The sequence below is a fragment of the Pinus tabuliformis genome, chromosome 6 (genome assembly GCF_031772625.1).
Source record: "Pinus tabuliformis cultivar Carrire ecotype Pingquan chromosome 6, CPIR1, whole genome shotgun sequence".
NCBI classification, from domain to species: domain Eukaryota; kingdom Viridiplantae; phylum Streptophyta; class Pinopsida; order Pinales; family Pinaceae; genus Pinus; species Pinus tabuliformis.
This window is the reverse complement of record NC_142292.1, coordinates 1,262,677,142-1,262,700,127: the sequence shown is the minus strand read 5'-3', so window position 1 is coordinate 1,262,700,127 and position 22,986 is coordinate 1,262,677,142. Positions and strand designations below refer to the sequence as shown.

The 22,986-nt window shown below is 41.4% G+C and overlaps 1 protein-coding gene across 6 annotated transcripts in view; it reads right to left on the bottom strand.

The window, feature by feature from the left end:
- Nucleotides 1-22,986, bottom strand: part of LOC149263254 (uncharacterized) — a 463,048-nt gene that overhangs the window by 362,633 nt on the left and 77,429 nt on the right. The gene's annotated exons all lie outside the window — the stretch shown is intronic.

The following is a 22,986-nucleotide window of genomic DNA, read 5'->3' as shown; positions in this document are numbered from 1 at the left end:
CCCACATGCATAGAGAAACCTGTAAATTTTGAATCCACATCATTCCTACACCCTTCATCAAGGAAATTTGATATGCTTCTATGCCCTAAACCTGGTGACCATGTGCCTCCATATCCACTGCCTTGGGAGGATGTTGAAGGAGTTCTTTGTGATTGTGAGCTTGGTTCAAAGAAACCCTTTGATTTTTTAGATTTGTATTGGGCTTCCTCCTCTTCCCTTATGTATTTGGCTCTATCTGCTGCTGACACACCTGTACAAGTTTTGATTCCTATTCGTTTATCTCCATCCCATGGCCTTTTCCCGCATAGGTGCTTTCTAGCACGGGTGTATGAACCATGTAATTATTGTTGCAATGGGGGCAATGAAATTTAGTGGTTCCACCCCCTTTCCCTGCTTCAGGCCTATTAACATATTTCCACAATGGGGTTTGGTCTTGTTTAGTCTTTTGAGCTGACTCATGTTCACTCTCCTCCAGCTCCTCCTCACCGGGGTTTTCATCAAATCCACTATGACCCCCTTCTTCATCCCCTTCTTCATTTTCAACCCTCCTTTTTCTACTCTCCAATACCATAATAACCAAAAAAGGAACCGAGAAGAAGAAAATGCCAAGAAATATAACCATGATATTTGAATCTGCAAAAAAATGGAATGGGAATGGGAATGGGAGAAAAAAATTTATTTATTTATTTAGTAATGAACATTAAAAAAAATTGCTAGAATAGAGCCTACCTCTTTGGCCTCCAATCTCCCCTTGCTCCTTGCTCCTTGCTCCTTGGCACTTGCTCTCTCCTTGCACCTTGCTCCTTGCTCCTTGCTCCTTGGCACTTGCTCTCTCCTTGCACCTTGCTCCTTGCTCTCACTCTCACTCGCTCTCTCTTGCTCCTCACCCTCTCTTACTCTCCTCTTACTCTCACTCTCAATTTCTAAAATAATGAAATTGATTGGAGGGAGGGTTTATTTATATTCCCTCCCTCCCTCCCTTTCCTCCCTTCCCTCCCTTTTTTCGCCTAAACCGATGACCTTTTTTTATTTTCCGGCGTGTTTTTTTTTCCTCCACGCGATTTTTTTTTCGTCGCTCACCGACCAAGAGCGTTTTTTATAGCCTGGGAGCGTCGGAAGCAATCGCTCCCCAACCGCTCCTGGGCTATAAAAAACGCTCCCGGAGCGACGGGAGCGATCGCTCCCTAATTCGCTCCGACAATAGGCAAGGAGCGGAATTTTTTCCGAGAGCGAGCTCCCGCCCGGAGCGCGGATTGGGCGCCAGATCGGGGGGGGGGCCTCCCCCGCAACACTAGTCTAAAGGATGAACAACTGGACTAGAGGGATTTGTACCCACATCCTTCAGAGCCTCTAGCTCCTCACTATCAATCTCCATATGAGACTCACTAGACCTCCTGAAGGCTACCTCGTCATCAAAAATAACATCATGACTAACCTCAATCAAACATTGTCTTGGAATATAGATCTTGTAGGCCTTTGAAGTCTCGCGATATCCCACAAAAGTACCCTTCTTTCCAGAAGGTTCTAAATTCTTCCTCTTCTACTTCGACACAAGGATGTATATTGGACAACCAAAGATCCTCAAATGACTGACCAGTGGCTTCACTCCTGTGAATGCCTCCTCAGGAGTCTTGTCCTCCAATATCCGATGAGGACTCCTTTTCTGAAAATACATTGTTGTGATGGATGCCTCCGCCCATAAGAACATGGGTAAATCCTCATCATGAATCATCGCCTTGGTAACCTCCAGAATGGACCTATGTTAGTTTATGGAGTTTTGGTAATATCAGACAGGTGTTCTAGACTCAAATGGTGCTAAAGAGGCTAAGGCACATAGCATCTCCAATACCCAGAAATGGTTTTGCGAGATATGGCTCTGAAACACCTTAATTAAATTAATTAGCCAATAATTAAATTATTCCCTAAGTTTAACTTAGGGAAGTTGGTTAATTAAAGTAAATTAATTAAGGATGTTCGAGATTACTCTAGAGACTTCTATTGATGAAGTCTAATTTATCTTAGTCATTGATGAAGATTTGATCTTGGTCGTTTAAGTCTCAACGAGAGATTATAAGAGCAACTTGAAGGGATGGAGAGAGACACATAGAGCATCATTTTTCTTGGCAGATCAAGCTACCCAGTTCGTAGAAAGTGAGGGCACAGTTCAAGCCAAAGGGAGAGCATCGGAGAGAGCGGCAGCAGAAAATCAGAGAGCAAGATTACGAAGAGTTTTCTAGTGTTCCTCCAATGTCAGATTGAAAGGAGACAGGAGGTTGAATTATCTGCATAGAGGATCACAGAAGCCAGCACGAATTGCCAGAAACCCCAGTGCGAGTTACAGGGAGAGCCACAGATCAGCAGTTGGAGGCCGGATCTATTTCCGAGAAGAGGTGCGAGTGGTTTCCAATGACATAGGGAGGCAAGATGGCTCACTTAGAGCCAATTTACAGGCAATGTGAAAGTCCCAGGGCCAACAATGCGAATTCCAGGTTGCAGTGTGAGTAGCCAGTGTGGGCTTCGAGCAAGAAAAGGGAGGTCGATTTGTTTAGCAGAGGAGATCCTTGATCTTCATATTGTTTTGGCCAGATATTTGCCAGAGCATTGTCAGGTTGGAAACCAGATTATTGTACTTTCAAAATTTATTGCATAATAATAAAATAAACCCTCATATGTTGCACCGGTTTTCCCTTCGGGGTTTTTCCAGGGATGTTAGTCCAAAATAATTGTGTTTATTTTTGTGTGTGCATCTATTTCTGGGTTCCTGATTTTACTTCTGCAACATAATTTTATTGTGAAGAATTGCAGTGTGATTTATTCGTTATTTGTCGTATAACAAATAAACTGCAAATCAATTAGAAGAATAAACTCCAGTTGCTACAATCTAAGGAATTTCAAATGGTTTCAAAGCATTGTTGATCAAGGCTCAAGGGCGAATGATCGGCAGATCGTGCAGTTTCAGAGGGAGATCTGAGATTCAAATCTGCGCAGGCCAAGTAGTGGTGCGAATTGTAGGGGCAGGAAATTCGATTTCCAAATCCAATCGGAGGAAGAGATTGAATAGCCTCAGAAGCAGAGTTTGCAGGCAGTGTGGTTGCCGGAAAGTAGTTTCAGTGAGTTGATCAGTTGATTCGCAAAGCAGATCTGGGTGCAAAAGATTTGCAGCAAGGGTTGCAGTTGTAGATCTACGCAGGACATGAAGAGAAAAGCACACTCAGGAGATTTCCAGAATTTCTCAGTGGGTTTCTGGTTTCCAGTTTACAAGAGGAAATCCGTGATTTCCAATAGTAGAAAGTCGTAGCAGATTTGCCAATCCATCTAGCGCGTACTCCAGGTGCAGCAAATCATGTGTCAGATTCTAGAGAAGTACTTCCGGAAGGCAGAGAGAGTTGCCCAAAAGGGACTAATGGGTAGTGCGAGTGTCGGAGAAGGATTTCTGGAGGCAAGCAGGAGCAGATTTGCGCATTCCTAAGGGAGTGTGTGTAGCAGAAGGAAGGCCAAGCAGAGAGGAGGAGATTTCCAGCACTAGTCTCCAGTTTATTTGAGTTTTGCAAGTATGGCCACAACAGGACTCAGGATCAAGACAGACTTGACGAAGCCTTTAACTTTGGTGTATGGAAGGCCAGAAATGCAATTCTTGTTGGATGAGCATGGTCTGAAGGAATTTGTGACAAATATCGTGATAGAGCCAACAGATCCACAACAGTTGGCCACCATCAAGAAAGAAATGGTCAAAGCTAAGAGAATAGTCTTGGATGGTGTTCGGGATCATGTCGCCCCACATGTTGCAGATAAAACTACAGCAAAGGATATGTGGGATGACGTCGTAAAGTTTTATGAGAATCCATTAGAGAACTGCAAAATGATTCTCAAGTAGAAGTTGAGGACCACTAGGATGCAGAAGGGTGAATTCGTTACTTCCTGTCTCACCAAACTTTCGAATGTCCAAGATAAGCTTGTGGTCGTTGGGGAGAAACCGTCTAAGGGTGAGCTAGTGCGCACAACTCTAAATGGGTTTTCCGAGTGGCATACATTCATCCAAGTTATCTCTGGACGAGACACTTCTAGGATGGGATCGCCTATGGAGTGACTTCACTCAAGAGAGTTGAGACTCAGCCTCGCAGAGGGTACTATCAACAGTAGCAGCAGCTAAGGACCGAAAGTTGAGAAGGAGAAAGAGGAAAACATAGCCCTTGCAAGTAAAGGGAAGGCAAAGAAGGGTCCCAGACAGGGACAGACTCAAAGGGAGGCGAGAAGAAGAAAAAGGACCTATCGAAGGTCAAATGCTTCGAATGTGGTGATTTTGGTCACTACATCACCCAGTGTCCAAAGAGAAAGAAGGATAAGAAGGGGCAGGAGTAGACAGCAGCTTCAGCAGAGATAGATGAGTTGACTTCCAGGTTGGAGGAGTTAGCATTGATAGCAGTTATATCTCTAGATGGAGGAGGAGCGTGATGCTGCAGAGTTGTGAGATCGGGCAGAATCTATGGGAAGTGTTACTGCTCAAACTAGCAGGGGGCCTAAAAGGGACTCCTAAGGGACAATTGTTAGGTCAAGGGCAACAATGGAGACTTAGACCACTGTCACCTCAGCTAAGACTCCCTACTCTTTACAGACTTTCACCGATGGGAGGAGACCCGCTATATGGAAGTCACTTGTGAAGGATGAATCAACAAATGGATGTGAAGCGACCTTAATGATCCTTTTCCTAGAAGGGGGTTAAGAATGGAGCTTACTTGCTCTTCAAACAAGGTACAAAGATTTTTAGGATAAGGAAGTGAGGATTTAAGGGCTAGGTTAGAAGAATATGCCTTGTAAAGGGGTTTCCCAATCCCTAAAATCCTTATTGAACTTGACATCCAGAGTGGTTCTTGAAGAATTGACCTTTCAAAGATGTGGGACCACACAGGACCAAGTGGACCCAGCCTAGGTTAAGGAGAGAGAATCTAGCAACCAATGATGTTCTTAATCCAGACAAGGAAGGGGAAAGGATCAAAGCAAGATTTAAAGGTGTCAAATTGATCCTATGAGGTGCTAGCCCAGGGAATACCAGGCCAAAGTTTGATCTCAGAGCTAGGGCTTGGGATATCTCACAACTCCACCATCGGAATGGCTTCAAATTTGGAGGAGGCCATGAGGACACACCAGCGCAGTAGAGGCTAGAAGATCGAACATTTTCTTTGGCTATTTCGTCGGGAAAGTGATGCCCTAGGTGACCCAACTTGGCTAGACCTAGAAGAGAAAGGGAAGAGGTGGAGAAAATGATCCTTGAGTGATCACCTATTGGTAGACCAGTGCCCAATTCCTTGGGGAGAATGGAGTCTAGGAGAATGATGGGAAAGGACTTTGTATTTCGGTCAAGGAGGCCTTAAGAACTACTTTGCTTGGCCTTTAGGGCAAGAAGAAGTGACCTCAAAGCTTTTATATTTGCCTTGCAAAGAAAGATGGCTTATCAAGATAAATTCACTGGTAGAATTATCCCTAGGAGATTTCATTCACATACATGGCCCATACATTGAGAGATGTTATATAGAAACAATAATTCCACAATTTCGCAATTATGCAATGCAACAATTAGCCCTAGTATAGCGAAAATCCCATTCAATGCATATGACAAAAGTAAAACAAGAATAGCATTAAATGTGTGTACTTACATGTAATAGAACATATCCAACCATCAACAATTTGACAATAAAGAAGCTCCAAGATAAAATACTCCAATCCAAACATCAAAATTCATCCATGCTCCAATTCATCCTCCCAGAAAAAGTGTGAAATTCTCTAAAGAGAAGAATGATCCAATCCAAAGTGATGATACAAATGAATTCATGTCTCTCCTATTTATACACTCATTAGGAGTTCGAATTACCTAATTTGAGCCTACATTAGCCCATCAACTAAAATAATGTGCAAATAACTATCTATTGGTGACAAGCCCACCAAACTAGCTCACAAATAAAATAATAAGCCTCCCAAGAGGTCGAATGATCAATAATGCATGTCGTTGGGCTCTCTAAGAGGCCTAATGAAGTCCATAAGTGCCAAAATGATGACTTGGACTTCCAAAAATAATGGACAAGGCGTTGGCCCCTTGTTCTCCACATAATAAACATGTGGTGCTCCCAATGGCTGTGAGGGCACACAAGTGACCTCATGGGTCTCCAAGTAAGTCAAAGATGCCTGTAGACCATCTGTAAGGGCTCAAATGATGGTGTAGGTGATGCCACATCATCCTGCAAGTCCTGGGTCAACTGCCAAGTGCATGGTACATTTATGGGGCTGGTTGGGCAAAGGTGAGCCAAGTGCATCTTCCTCATCCAATCGCTGAATCTTGAGCAATCTCTGAACATCTTTGGGGATCCATGGAGTGTTATCTACTGCTGTGGAGGCCCATGGCTCTCAACACACACCCTACTTGTGCCAATGTAGCCCTCTGGAGGGTTAGGACCCCGTATAGGGAGACCAAACCCAAGATGGAGACCAACTGCAATCCTGCATAAGATCCAATGCATCCCCTAGCCTTTAATACAACAAGTCATCAAGGAAATTGAGTAAAAGAGCTTACAAACCATGGACCACAAATGGGACTTCATAATGGTCTGCCCTTCCATAATGGGCTTTGGTATGTGCTAATGTCTCCAAACTCCAAATGGGGTTAACCAAGTATCCCATGAAGCGATTTCTACTTTTAAAGGGGATAATATGTCCAAGGTACATCCTTTAAAAGTTGGTGGCATGTGATAAAGAGCTAAATGGAGTAGGGAATGAGAAGGGGTAGCCCTGGGCCACATGTTGGGGTACAAGGGTAGCTAGTAGAAGAGAAGCCCACACTTGGGTATATAATGTATAGGAGGGAGCAATCGTGGTACATGAGGTGCCCCTGCCTTGATTTTTCCATCCTTCTTTATATGTCTTTTGCATTTTTACGATTTTTTTTCAATTAACTGCTCGAGGCTCAAGGGGTAAGAGCATGATGTGTGAGATATAGCAGTGGATACCCCCTTTTAAGGTAGGGCAGTTCATTGCCCACCAGGGGTTGGGATAATCATGGGTTCCTATATAATGAAGGGGTATCATAGAGCCTGTAGGAACCAGGGTGATGGCCATGATGATGGGGTAGAGTTCATGTATTGGCTTTTGCCCACGTGCTAAATGTGTTTGTCTCAACCATATTTTGCATTTTGTGGTACATTTTCCTGTTGAATGTGGCCAATTATGCTTTTACTTTTCTTTTCAACTACATCAACCTTCGGGGCATCATTCTAGACTTGACCCAAGGTGTGGGCAAGGGGAAGGGGAGAGTTAGCCCTATGTGGACCTAGTGGAGGAATGTGGACCCAGGTGGGAGAAATGATGAATTGGGTAATAACGAGTGGGAAGGGGGTAATATATGCTAGTGAGGGAGCAGGACCACACAACCAAAATCAAGGTTTTCCGTGAAATACCATACCTAAAACCAAATGGTCAGTAAAAAAGATCCCACGGGACTAGAATCCAAGGTTAATATCCAAAAAAAGGTCTAGGGAACAAGAGCACAGACCTAACCCAATCTTTCCGTCGAATCCCCCCATTAATCCATGCTCAGAAGTGTCCATGATAAGCAAACTACAATACCCAATTACCAAATGACAAGGCATACCTTTAGGTTCAGGACGCCCACCTTCAAACACACGATCATGACAGATGGGTGAGGGACCACATGGCTAGCTCAAGTGGCGGAGAAGTGGCACAACAAGCTAGTTGGTGGCTACAAGTGGTTGTTGGCTGCCGGCTGAGGACCATCTTGGAGAAAAAAAATTCTCCCAGGGATATCACCCACAAAATGGTGGATAACAGGGAGAACATTTTTTTCACATGGATCAATTCCTTTGCTACAAAAGCCCACAGTATAAAGTAGTAGGTTCAATGTCCAACAAGGTGCAGTAAGATCTTGAGGGACAGTTGCAAAGCTAGTTGCAGTCAGATACTGGAGAGGCGCAGAGATAGTTGGGCATAGTTAATTACTCAGTAGACAGTGTAGAGCTAGTTGCAATCAAAGAATCAGGGAACAATGCAGAGCCAATTGCAGTGGCACAGTAAATCGAGTTTCCAGTTGCAGTCGTAGAAAATTCGGTTGATTAGAGGAGGCAGTGCGAATTGCCTAGTTGTAGGTTGCAAGTGCAGTTCTAGCCAGAGTGAGACTCCATGTAGGAGTTTCCATCTAGGAGAGATTTCGTAGTTCTATTTCAGAGGGAGATTAGGTGAGATCAAGCTCAATATTGCAGTAGTTGCACCAGCAGTGCATGAATAGCAACAGAGCAGTAGCAGCAACAATGTGAGATAGATCAGAGTATGCGTTGTGGCATGGTGGACAAAGTTTGCCGGTATGACTTATTCATAGTGATTTCTATTGACAGGATTTCAGATCAGTGTAAGACGTGAAGAAAGGAGGTGCAACAGATATCAAGCATCAGCAACGTGGAGCAATCCGACTATAGCATGTTCCCACAGAATAGCAAATTGTGAATACACTCACGAAGGCTCTAGGGAGAGCCAAGTTCATCTATTTCAGAGAATAGATGGATGTAGTGGAGAACACCTTCCTCGCTAAGAGGAAATGTTAGTTTATGGATTTTTGGTAGCGTCGGGCAGGTGTTCTATTCTCAGATGGTGCTAAGAGGCTAAGGAACACATGATCTCCAATACCCATAAATGGTTTTGCAAGATATGGCTCTGAAACACTTTAATTAAATTAATTAGCCAATAATTAAATTATTACCTAAGTTTAACTTAGGGAAGTTGGTTAATTAAAGTAAATTAATTAAGGATGTTTGAGATTTCTCTAGAGACTTCTATTAATGAAGTCTAATTGATCTTAGCCATTGATGAAGATTTAATATTAGTCATTGATGTATCAATGAGAGATTATAAGAGCAGCTTGAAGGGATGGAGAGAGACACACAGAGGGTCTTTTTTCTTGGCAGATCAAGCTACTTAGTTCGCAGAAATTGAGGGCACAATTCGAGCCATAGGGAGAGCATCTGAGAGGGAGTAGTAGAAAATCAGAGAGCAGATTTCGGAGAGTTTTCCAATGTACTCCAGTGTCGGATTGGTAGGAGACAGGAGGTCAAATTATCTACAGAGGGATGCAAAAGCCAGTGCGAATTGCCAAAAGCCTTAGTGCAAGTTGTGGGAGAGCCACAGATCAGTAGATAGAGGCCGGATCTATTTCGGGGAAGATGTGCGAGTGGTTTCCAGTGACAAAGGTGTTGAAATGTGTAGCTAGGTTCGGTCTTCATAAATATGAAATGTACTTTTGATTCTTGTATATTGTAAGATGAAAGAAAAATTATTATTGTTATTTTTGTAGCATGGGTTTCATGTTCAAGGTCATTTTATTTAGAGGTCAAGCACTCGTTGAGTACTTCTAGGGTTTGTCCTAGGGTCAAGAAGTCAAAAGAGTCATTGTCATATGAAGAAGACCCCATTGGGCACATTATAACTTGTAGAAAGAATTATTTTTGTATTTAAAAGTGTCAAAATACCCTCCAAGGCCAAGTCGGCATGGCAGCTAAGAAGTCAGACTCAATTAGGGCATGTTGTCCTCCTTGGAAGCCTATATATAGGAGGGAACTCAACCTCCTATGGACACTCACTCATCTTCTCATCATTTAAGCAAAAGAAGGCTAGTGAAGAAGGAAGAAGGACAAAGGACAAGTGTTTGGGTTATCTCTCTCTCTCTCTCACATACACATGCGAAGGAGGAAGGCTAGGGTTTTGTTGCTGCAAGATTGAAGTTGAGGAAATTGTAGAAAGAAGGTCGAAGGAAGGTGCATCAGGTCACCTACAAGCCCTAGAAGAAGGAAAACCTCAAGCGAAGGTCAAAGGAAGCCTTGGAAGCCCTAGATTTGCTCACACGTGTGAAAGCAGCAACAGTTGCAGGGGCCGAAAATTTCAGACTTGTAGAGGCTGAAATTCTGTAGCTGGGGGTCAAAGTTGTGCAACTAGAAGAGATTTGACTGGGTTTGACTTGGACAAAGGAAGCACATCATCAAGAAAGTCGAACTTGGTCTTGGAAGGGTATTGGTCTTGGTCTAGAGGTCTTGGAATTCATCATTTGAAGAATCTATAAGAAGAGGAGATTTTTGGGTTTTCGTCTCAAGTGGAGAGGTTTTGGCCCTGCCTTGCAGCTTATATCCTGTGTTCTTGTGTATGGTTGATCTTCTTTTTTTGGTAGTTGTTTGAGGATAAGAACAACATAATAATAAGAGAAGAAACTAATAAGTAAGAAAAAGTAAAAAGACATCACAAGCAGTTATCAAGTTTAAGAGAAATCATCCTAATTGCAGCCCTATAGATTTCTCAACAAGAGGGAAGCAAGACGACTCACTTAGAGCCAATTTCTAGGCAATGAGAAATTCCTAGGGCCAGGAGTGTGAATTCCAGGTTGTCGTGCTAGTAGCTAGTGTGGGGTTAGAGCAGGAAAAGGGAGGTTGATTTGTTTACTGAGGAGATCCTTGATCTCTAGATTATTTGGCCAAATATTTTCCAGATGATTTGCTAGTTGGGCATCCAGATTATTGTACTCTCAAAATTTGTTGAATAATAATAAAATAAACCCTCATCTGCTGCATTGGTTTTCCTTTCAGGGTTTTTCCGGGGACGTTAGTCCAAAGTAATTGTGTCTATTTTTATGTGTGTGCATCTATTTCTTAGTTCCTAATTTTACTTCCGCAACATAATTTTATTCTATAGAATTGCAATGTGATTTATTCGTTATTTGTCGAATAACAAATAAACTGCTAATCAATTAGAAGAATAAACTCAAGTTGTTGCAATTTAAGGAAATTTCACAACCTATTCTTCCTTCCCACAACACCATCCTGCTGAGGGTTGTAAGGAACTATCAACTCCCTCTTGATCCCTGCATCCTTGTAGAAATCTTTGAAATCTTTGGAAGTATACTCTCCTCAATTATTTGACCTCAAAACCTTGAACTTCTTCCCTGTCAAGTTCTCTACCTGAGCCTTGGATTTCTGGAACATGTTGAAAACCTCATCCTTGGCTTTCACGAAGTAGATCCATGTCTTTTGGGAGAAATCATCAATAATGTCACATAGTACAAGAAGCCACACAAAGATGATATTGCCATCATTTTTCATACATCTAAATATACTAGATCCAAGATCCACTAAACATTCTTGCCTAAATGCACAACCCCTACAAACACCCTCATGCTCTACCTGGAGCTCTAGAAGACCTATAACCGTCCTCCTCAATGCTGGCAAAGCCCTGCAATGCAGGTGAGCAAATCTCCAATGCCATATCTCACATAAACTGATATTGTCATGTACAAATGTCTAGGTTGTGTGAAATTTTTACCTATTGCAGCAACTGGAAATTATTCCTCTAATTGAAAATTTAATTATGCAGTTTATTTTCTATGGCAAACAACGAATAAAATCACAACTACAATTTTCACCATAAAAATACTGCGGAAAATAAAATACTAAAAACTGAGAAATTCTAGCACACACAAGAATTTTGACACAGTTATTTTTGGACAATTGTCCCCGGAAAAACCCAATGCAGGAAAACCGGTGCAGCAGATGAGGGTTTTATTATTATTTTTCAGCAGCAATTCTGAGTACAATAATTTAGATGCCCAACTGGCAATCTAATCTGAGGAAAATACTGGAAAAATTATTGTGAGAATTTTCTCTCACCCCACAACTAATTTCTGCCTCTGAAATTACCTCCCTAGCCTCTACGCTGAGCCTCCTGCGTCACCCTCTACGTAGAGCTTACGCTGACCCTACGAGAATTTCGGCCTTCCTTCTTTTGCCTCTTCTAGGAACTGGAAACCTTCCTTTCAGATTGCTGCTATCCTCCTCTTTCACCTGCTACTCACCCTTTGGCTCTATCTTCTCTGCTGAGCTACTACTGCTGAGGAAATCGAACTGCATGGGCCACTGAGTATCTGCACTGGTGTGTTCTCCATCACCACATCGATCTCCTCTTATAATCCATTATTGGAGCACCAACGACCAAGATTAAAACTTAATCAATGGCTAGGATCATCTCTAGATCGATCCTTGTGAGTTTCTAGATGATTCTCACCTTGACTTAATTAAAATTGATTAATTAACCATATTCCCTAGGTTTAGACTTGGGAAATATTTAAAAATTGGTCAATAATCTAATTAAGTCATTTCTAGGCGAAATTTCCACAAACGATTTCTGGGTTTTGGGGATCTCATGTATTCTAGACTCTCCACCAAATTTTGTGGCTAGAATACATCCGATGCTATAAAAACTAACACTCCCTCTTAGCGAGGAATGTGTTTTAGTGTTGCACATCCTGCCACAACACCCTATCTCTGCATCATCTCTTGTCACGCTACTGATGTCTCGCTGTTGCTGCCCACCGACCACTGCGCAACTCTGATATACGTTGCATCTGTGTTGCTGCTGACCATGTTGTACTGCTGCCAACATTTCATCTGCACTGCAACTCTCTCTCACCTATTGTTGTTGCAACTGAGAATCATCCAAGGTAATCTACCTCTGCTACTGAAACGAGTTCTCCACCATACCCATTTGTTCTCTGAAATAGACGAACTTAGCTCTTCCTAGAGCTTTCGTGAGTATATTTGCAACCTGCACTTCTGTGGGAACATATTGTAGTTGGACTGCTCCACATTGTACACAATCCCTGATGAAATGACATCGAATATTTGTGTTTCAACCTGTCATGAAATGCTAGATTCTCAGAGAGCTTTATGCAACTCTAATTATTATAGTAGACACCGGTCACCTCCATCCTCTGCCTGAACAAGCTTCACTAGCAGCTTTCGAAGCCATATAGCTTCGCACGTAGCTGTGCTTGCTGCCATATACTCTGCTTCTGCAGAGCTCAGTGCTACTGACTTCTGCTTCCTGCTACACCAAGAAACCATCCCTGATCCAACATTGAAGTAGTACCCAGAGGTACTTTTCCTATCCACTGAACTGCCTGCCCAATCTACATCTACGAATCCACATAATCTAACATCATCTCCTCTAGTATATCTCAACCCATACTTGACTGTGCCATGCAAATACCTCAGAATGTGCCTCGCTGCTGCCCAATGTACCCTCTTCGGTTCTACCATGAACTGACTAAGGGTATTGACTGTGAAGCAAATATCTGGCCTAGTATTGACTAGATACATGAGAGATCCAATAAGTTGTCTATACAAGGTGGGGTCGACATCCTTGTCATTTGATGCATTTATCTTCTTCCAGTTGGTGATCATGGGCGTAGACATGGGTCTGCAATCCTGCATTTTAAACCTCTTCAGAATACCTGTAGCATATCTTCCTTGCCCAAGGAAGATCTCCCCATCCTTCTGCCACACTTCCAATCCTAGGAAATAGTGCATCAACCCCAAATCCTTCATGTCGAACTCTGTTGCGAGGTTTCTCTTGCAGTCCTCTATGAGCCTTGATGATCCTATCAGAAAGAGACCATCCACATACAAAACTAGGATGAGTGGCTCACCCTCTACCATCAAATAGTAAACGTTGGGATCTGTGTCACTCTTGACGAATCCCATCTGTTGCAAGTAGCTACAACCCTACCATACCATGCCCTCGGAGCCTGCTTGAGTCCGTATATAGCTTTCTTCAGTCTGCACACATGAGTGCGCCTCTCATGAGTCTCGAAGCCCTCTGGTTGTTCTACGTACACTTCTTCCTCTATCACCTTGTTCAAGAAGGTTGTCTTGACGTCCATCTAGTGAATCTGCCATTGCATCTAAGCTGAGCCCCCATCGAGGACACCAGCTAGCACAGAGGAAGAAGGGAAACTCCCCTGGCAACTCAGGTATAGAAGGGAAACTTCTATACTGACCGGATAGAAGTGTATCTGGCAATTGGGGCGAAGGTCTCCTCATAATCTATCCCTTCTTTCTATGCATACCCCTTCGCCACGAACCTAGCCTTGTATTTTTCCACACTGTCGTCTGCAGCATATTTAATCTTGTAGATCCATCTAGAACCTACAATTGATTTGTCTTCCGGCCTTGGCACTACCTCCCAAACATCATTCATCATGATAGAACTATACTCTTCTACCATGGCGTCTACCCATACTTGATGTTGTGCGGCCTCTTGAAAGCTGGAAGGTTCTGCAACCTAGGCCATCAATGCCTGGTACATGTCAAGTTGTCTGCGTTGTCTCTTGTTCGTCCTAGGAGTTCCAATAAACTCCTCTGCATCTCTCAATGTCTGACAAACCTCTCTGCTAGCTCGACCACTTGTCGTGGGAGGTTCTGCCAGCTCCTCCTCATCCTGCCTTTGTTGCTCCATCTGCTGAGGACTCCCCAGATTTTCTGCACCTGAGGAAATATTGGTACTGGTCACAGTACTCGATCCTTGTGACTATCCTCTTGCCTGTCCCACTGGCTGCCCCTGCTACCAAACCAAAGGAGCTTCTGCTAACTGATTTTTATCACCTGTAGGCATCTCACGAGATCACCTGACAGCTCGGTCTTCCACGAACTTTACGTCTCGCCTTACTACAATCTTCCTATTGCTAGGAATGTAGATCCTGTATGCCTTTGAGGCTTCACTATACCCAACAAAGAACCCCCTCTCTGCAGTTTGATCCAGTTTGGTATGTTTTTTATCTAGCACGTGGCAATAAGCAACGCTGCCAAAAATTCTAAAGTGACTAACTTCTGGCTTTTTCTTCCCCAATGCTCTATGAGGATTCCTGTTCTGGATATATATTGTCGTGTTACATGCCTTTGCCCATAGAAATTTGGGTAAATCCTAGTCATATAACATAGCCTTTGCAACTCCAACAATGGTTTTGTTTTCCCGCTCTACTACACCATTCTGTTGTGGATTGTATAGAGTTGTCCATTCTCTCTTGATGCCTTCCTTCGCACAAAAATCTGTGAAGTCTTTATCAATATATTCTCCACCATTATCTGAGCGAAGCGCCTTGATCTTCTTCCCTGTCGCATTCTCCACGAGAGCTTTAAACTCTCTGAAATGATCGAAGACCTCATCTTTGGTCTTCAAGAAGTAGATCCAGGTTTTCCTGGAATGGGCATCAATGAAGGTGATGAAATATTCGGCACCACTGAGAGCTCTAGTGAACATCAGGCTGCAAATATTTGAATGTATGAGTCCTAACACACCATCAGCTATGTTGTCACTTCTCAGAAATGTTGCCTTAGCATACTTCCCAAGTAAGCATCCTCTGCACACATCATCTTGTTCCGTGCCAAGTTTTGGAACTCCTGTTACTGTTTCTCTGAGCATCCTGAGTGCTCCATGTTGAGAAATCCAAAGAGTGGCAGTTAAACAATTTCTCTTATTATGACATTATCTTGTGATGTTTTTCATTATTATTATTTGTTCTTTCGAATTATCTTTTCTTATCATCAAGACTAATGCCAACCAACAAATAGAAGAGAACACAAGACGTAGGCACGCTGCCAGGGCAAAACCCCACTCTAGTGGAAAACCCGGTCAAAATTCTTCCTTCAGTAGATTCAAGATGAGACGACCAAGACCCTTACAACTTAGACTCGAGACTACCTCCATCCATCAAGTCAACCTTGTCATTCTTCAATTCTATTGCTCTTGTAGCAGTCATTCTTCTTCACACTTTGATCCTTGCAATGGCACCGAACTTGTATCTTGAGATAGCAATGATCTTTGAACCATCCTTGTGTGATAGCACCGAATTTACTCACTGAGATAGCACTGAAAGTTGTCCACTGTGATAACATCGAAGTTTATCCATTAGCATCAAAACCTTATCACTGTGATAGCACTAGCATCGAGACTTCATTACTGTGATAGCACCGAGATACTGAAGAACCGAGACTTCATCACTGTGATAACACCGAGACATTCACTGTGGTAGCACCAAGATATATCCACTGTAATATCACCGAAATGTATTCACTGTATTAGCACTGAAACTGTGATATTCAATTTGTCACACTGTGAATTACACCAAGATCATCTCTGCAATCAATCTGAGTTCCTTCACTGTAATAATACCGAAACTTGTCTCTGAATTATTATTCAAACTTGTCTTAGTAATAGGACCGAATTCTATCTCTGAAATTGTCGAGTTGCTATATTGTAATTTGAGCGAAGGTCATACTCTTATATATAGTTGTTTCCATATTGAAATGAGTCGACATGAGCATATGAAGAGATGTGTCACTGTATGAGATTATTGAGGGAAGTCGACTTGATGATGAGTCCTTCACAGCAAGGAGACTTTGATGGATGGAGGAGTCTTCAAATAAAATTGAATTTGACAATAACCTGGAGCATACAATGGAGGCTTGACCTGCCCAACCATGAACCCCATGCTTTAACAAGTCAATTAAAAATAATAATAAAATTCTTTTTGCTTTCTTTTGACAAATATATTACATTTTGACTTCAAGTACAATTATGAAGACCAAACCTAGTTACATTCTTCAGCACTCCCTCTTAACTAGGGAGGTATTCATATTTACATATAACCATAGAGGTACATAGAAGATCTCAAAACACATCATCTACAAAGAAGTTTAGGCACCGCAATGCCATGAACTAGATTTCTGACCAGGGCAATCTATCCATTGGTCTCTCAACAATTTAGGCACCGCAATGCCACGGACTAGATTCCTAACCAAGGAAATCTATCCGGGTGAGACTAAAGTTGGACTCAAGCTTTCAGCCTCTCTAGGTATCAGGCTTACTTACTAACCATCAACCCAGGCATCCAAGCGTGTATCCGACATTAGAAATCTATGACCAACACCACCCTCCCAACTTAGGGACCTAGACATCAACACAAAGTGTCGAACAAATGTCCTCCCAAGCAATGTTTCACTCACAAAGCCTCAACACTCCTTGATCCAGCAAATCAAGGACAACAAATCTCTCCCGATCAAACTGATCGGTAACCAGCATGCTATCAAAACCTTCAAGAGATTTACCTGTACAAACACAACCCCAATCAAGAATATACTTTCACGTGTACATAATCAAATACAAAACTTTGGGGTCTTCCAGACAACTTGATGTTGCTTCTCAACTTTTCACACTAGGACTATCATCTGAATCTTTGACAGAAGATTCCTCAATCGGTACTAAGATTCTGATATCCTTTGGAAGCCTATTGTGTCACCTTAAGCCTCTAAACATAGAATATCTCTTATAGGTGACTTTAATACCGAGACTCCTCCCATTGGTGAAAATTCATAAAGAGCAGGGTGTAGTGGTTGTGGTGATAATGGGCCACTACCTTATTGTTGTCGCTTGGTCTAGTGTTTGCCTTGTGGGGTACCCCTCTACAAGACCTACTGGATTTTGCAGCAACACTAACCTTGGAAACACATGGAGTAAGTCTTAAGGAACCATCCATATATGTTATATGATACCACTATGTTCATGAAAGTGGATTGAAGTGTTCCTTAGAACCAAAATCAGATGACTCCAACTTGGCAAGCCAAAGAGTAACAATCAACTAATTGTTAAATTTTGCAATTTTTATATTAATTATCTTAGATCTTCAACCTTTAAGTGCAAACAGTAACCAATAGCCATATAGAAGACAATCAAAGAATAGTAAGACAACAGATTTGGTCCAAGACCAAGGAAAAACCCCACTGTGGGGGAAAACCCTTTAAGAAGACCAAGGAAAAACCCCACTGTGGGGGAAAACCCTTTAAGAATGTTCTTCTATTAGATCTTCATCAAATGTTTAGTAGAGATACATAAGCAGAGTACAAAACCCTTTTCACACCCTTTTCAAACTAGGACAGATCTTCTAAAGTGAGAGATTTGATCACAAATGTAGAATAACAGATCATTCAATCCTTCAGCGAAAATTACAAGTGTGAATAGGAGATTTGCAAAAACCGATACAAGGGAGATCTTCCACCAATGATAATACAAGATAGAGATCTTGCCAATATTACGAAATCTCCCAAACAATAATGCAAAAAAGAAATCTCCAGAAATGCGTGAGAGAAATCTCCACTAGATTTTCCAATGATGAAACGAAATAACAAGCTTCCAATAAATCTGCTAACAGTGAGAGAGATAAAATATTGATGCAAGGGCTTTATCACCAATGCGAAAGAGATCACCAGTGATGACAAGAGATCTGCCACTGATAATCAAAGGTTTTCCACTGATAATAAGAGATCTGCCAATGATGATAAGGGATTTGCCACTGATAATCAAAGATCTGCCACTGATAATAAGAAATTTGCCAATGATGATAAGAGATCTGCCAGTGATAATCAGATATTTGCAAATCTACAATAGATTTGCTAACAATAAGAGAGAAAAATTACTGATGCGAGGGCTTGATCACCATGTAGGAATTTACAAGGTAAGTTCCTTAGATAGAACACCAAAGGACACCGCTCACAAACAAATCACAGATCAGTACACCAATATTCTTGACGTGGTTAAAACCCTCAAAGGGGGAAACAATCCACGGCCTGAGCCAACGCGGCCACTTCAGGCAATTTATTAATGTAAAAGAAAGAAAAATTACATAAGTTTTTCTCATGAACAGTCACCTAACAAATGACCCTCCGTGCTCTTTAAATAGAGATCATGGACCAATCAGGTGTTAAACCACGGATTAAGTGTCCGTAATATCGAGGAGAGAATGAACCATCAGATCACTTCATGTCTAGAACATATTGTGACCGTAGGATTGTAAGTTACAAAAAGTACATACTAAAGAAACACACTTTACCTAACTATACACTAGACCAAGTTGTACTTAATTATTTCCTATGTGTCGGAATATCCTAACATCCCCCCTTAAGAACAACTTGGGATAGGATTGAAGGATGTACAAAGATGACACAATAGGAGAAGGAAGGAGGCATTAGAGCCTATCCCCCCTTAGTGACAACTTCCTGAACTCCAACCATAAATCGAAGTTTAGTAACTTCACCTATAGGAGAGCCTTTGTAAAGATGTTTGCAACTTGATCATCGGTTGAACAATATTGCACTTCAAGAACATGGTCATGAATGAGCTTTCTGATGAAGTGCATGTGTAGTTCAATGTGTTTGTTGCGCTGATGTTGGACTGGATCTTTGCATAGTTGAATGGCACTTTGATTATCACACCAAAGTGTAGTCAGATGTTGCTGTTGAAAACCAAACTCTGACAGGATCTGACAAAGCCACAGGGCTTCCTTACTAGCTTCAACGGTGCCACGATACTCTGCTTCTGCTGAAGAAAGAGAAATGGCACTTTGTTTCTTGCAAGCCCATATAATAGGTCCAGAACCAAGAGTGAAGACATAACTTGCAGTAGACTTCCGATCATCAAGGTCACCAGCCCAATCAGAATCAGAGAAACCAACCAATAGAGGAGATGCTTCTGCACTGTAATGAATCCCAAACTGAACTGTACCTCGAACATAACGAAGTATTCTTCTAGCTACTTTCCAATGACTTTCATGTGGGTTTTGCATAAACCGAGAAACAAGGCCAACAACAAAGGAAAGGTCAGGACGGGTATGGGTCAGATACAAAAGTTTTCCAATAAGTTGACGAGCATCAACTTCAGGGGAAGTACAAGTGACTGAAAGTTTGGCTCCAGACTGAAAGGGAGAAGGGGCTGGCTTACAGTCTTCCATGTGAAAGTGGCGTAGAAGATCACAATCATAATTGGACTAGGAAAGGGAAATACCTTCTTTGGATTGCAAGACTTGAAGACCAAAAAAATAATGCAAGTGCCCTAAGTCTGTCATTTCAAACTGCTTTTTAAGGCTAGACTTCACATGGTTTATAAGGTTGGGATCACTACCAGTAAGGATAAAATCATCAACATAAAGAACAAGAATGATAAGAGACTTACCCACTTTCTTAGTGTAGACAGTATTGTCAGAATGACACCTAGAAAAGCCAGTATCTAAAATAAAGTTATCCATTTGGCATACCAAGCCCGAGGGGCTTGCTTGAGACCATAAAGGGATTTCTTAAGCCAACATACAAGGCTGGAGCCTGTTTGTATAAAGCCAGGAGGTTGTTCCATATAGATTTCTTCATGTAAGTCCCCATGCAAGAAGGCAAATTTAACATCCATCTGATGGACTTCCCATTTGAAAGAGGCAGCAAGGGAAAGAACAAGGCGGATAGAGTTCATTTTGGCAACAGGGGAGAAGGTTTCAATGCCTTCAACTTGTGAAAAACCCTTACCAACAAGACGAGCTTTATGCTTATCAACTTTTCCATCTGGTCCAAACTTGGTTCTGTAAACCCATTTGAATCTAACAAGTTTTCGTCCCTTTGGAAGAGGAAAAAGGTTTCATGTATCATTTGCCAATAATGAACGATATTCTTCATTCATAGTTGCATCCCAATCTGGATGGCCTGAAGCTTCTACAAAGGTGTCAGGATTATAATTCGTTGAAGCTTGAGCCAGTAAAGAAGAGGCTCTATCAAACTGAGAACGTGTACGACGTTGATCTGTAGGATCACCTGCAAGAGCACCTGTTGCATCCCGAGTAGCGCGGACCCATTTTGGAAGTTGAGGAGCTGAAGGAGGATCTCGAGAAGGTGGGGGAGGATTGTCATCCTCGCTGTCATCATCTAAAAAAGGAATATTTTCAGAAGTAAAAGGGATAGAGAGAGGTGGCACATCCGCCGAACTAGGCTCGTAGGCCGGATATATTTTCAGCAAACTTTACATCTCTTCTAATGATAACATTTTTGGATTTAGGTTGAAGAAGTCTATATCAAGAAGTCTATATCCTTTGACATCTTCAGAATATCAAACAAAAATACATTTTTCACTCTTAGGTTCTAAGGCTTTATGTTTCTCATCTAGAATATGGGCCCATGCTTCACTTCCAAAAACACGAAAGTGACTTACATCTGGTTTAATTGAGCTCTGTGCTTCTTCTAGAGTGATATTCTTTAAAACCTTAGTAGGAATGCAATTTACTATGTAATTTTCACAATTAATTGCGTATGCCCAAAAATTAAGACTAAGTCCTTTAGATTGAAGCATACAATTAGCCATTTCCTTTAAAGTGTGATTCTTCCTTTCAGCTACACCATTTTGTTGTGGAGTATATGGAAAGTGTGTTGCAATTGAATTCCATGCTCAGTGCAAAAGTTGATGAAATTGTTGTTAACATATTCTCCGCCATTATCAGATCTTAGCTTAAGAATTTGATGTCTAGATTGTTTCTCAACAAAGGCCTTAAAGGCCAAGAACATGTTAAAGACTTCACTCTTGAGTTTTAAGAAGTATATCCAAGTGCATCTAGAGAAATCATCAATGAAAGTTAAGAAATACTTGTAGCCAGAGAATGAAACAACTAGAAGTGGACCACATAAATCATTATGCACAAGCTGTAAAGGGGTTGAGGCGTGCCAAGAGGCATGTTTTTCAAAACTATCCCGATGATGTTTTCTGAGTACACATCCGGAACAAACACCATCTCTGCAAGATACCATAGGAAGACCTGTCACCATATTTTCTTTACATAGATTTTGAAGGGAGTGATAGTTTAAGTGACCAAATCGCTCATGCCAAAGTTTGTTCATTTCATCATTATGAGCAACAAATACTGAGGGAAGAGTTGATGACCCAAAGTTGTTAAACTTATACAACCTTGTAGAATCATCAGCATTGCCAATAGCTAAAATCTGTATGCGATCTCTTAGGTCAATAATTACAACATCATGAGGTGAAAAGTCAACGATTTACCTTTACCAGAATGAGTTATCTAATATACAGATAGAAGGTTGCAGGATAAGGTAGGAACACATAATACATCATTATATTGACCATTGTCTAGATGAATAGTTCCAGTCCCTACAATGCTAAGAGATCTATCATCACCAACATAAATATTTTTGGTGTTACAATCATTTAAAGAATAAAACATGGCTTTGTTTTTGGCCATGTGATAAGAAGCTCCAAAATCAATGAGCCACTCATGAGAATGAGAAGAAGAAGATACATTTAGTGCATAACGAGACCGAGATGCTTGACAACCACATGCAGAAAGTGTTATTCCTAAAGATGAAGTTGAAGTTGAAGAGTTTTCCAAATGGATGTTATGCTTCTTCATTGCTGCTTCCAAGGCTTCCATCTTCTTAAAGCATTTGGATTCTAAGTGGCCATCACGATTACAAAAGTTGCAATGTCTATCAGTCTTCTTCCCTTTGTTTTTAGTTGTCTTATCATTTTGTTGAGTTGATTTTTCATTTTGAGACTGAAATGGCTTAGGACCCTTGTTTGGTTTAGGACCATTCTTTTTAGGATGTTGCTTCTTAGGATTCTTTGAACTTGGTTGTTGCTGGGCTGCTAAGGCTTTCTTAGAAGAGTTTCCAGTATTAAAAAGACCAAGATGTAAGAGTTTTTCTTGTTCTCTTATTAAAGAATCACAAAAGGCATCAAAAGAGGGGGACTTGTAGTCTTGTCCTTGAGAAATAAAGGCTTCTCTAGTAGAATGGAAGGTGGAAACAAACACAGAGTAGGTTGGTCCTAACTTAGTAAGAATGGAATAGATAAGGCTACCATCTTCTTTCTTAACCTTAACACCTTCTAAGAGAAGTCTAAGGGTCTTGAACTTGGACAAAAAATCTTCAATGGAAGAAAAATTATTGGGGTCCAATGTAAGCAACTCATTTTCGAGTTGATGGGCTCTAATTTCATTTTAATTCCAAAAACTTTATTGAGTTGTTTCATTGCTTCATTGAGGGTATCAATTTCTGCGATATGGAATTTAAGGTCTAGAGAAATAGACATCCCTATCAACCCACATGCTTCATCTTGCTTATTTTCCCATTTGGCTTGCTTATCTTCATATTTAGGTTTAGACTCTTGGCCTGAGGCTATTCTATAAAGACCTTTACTTCTAAGTAAATCCACAATGTAGGATAGTCATTGGAAGTAGTTGGTGCTGTCAAGAATAACTAGGCATGGACTTTCGATTTTAAAAGAAACTGAAGCTGT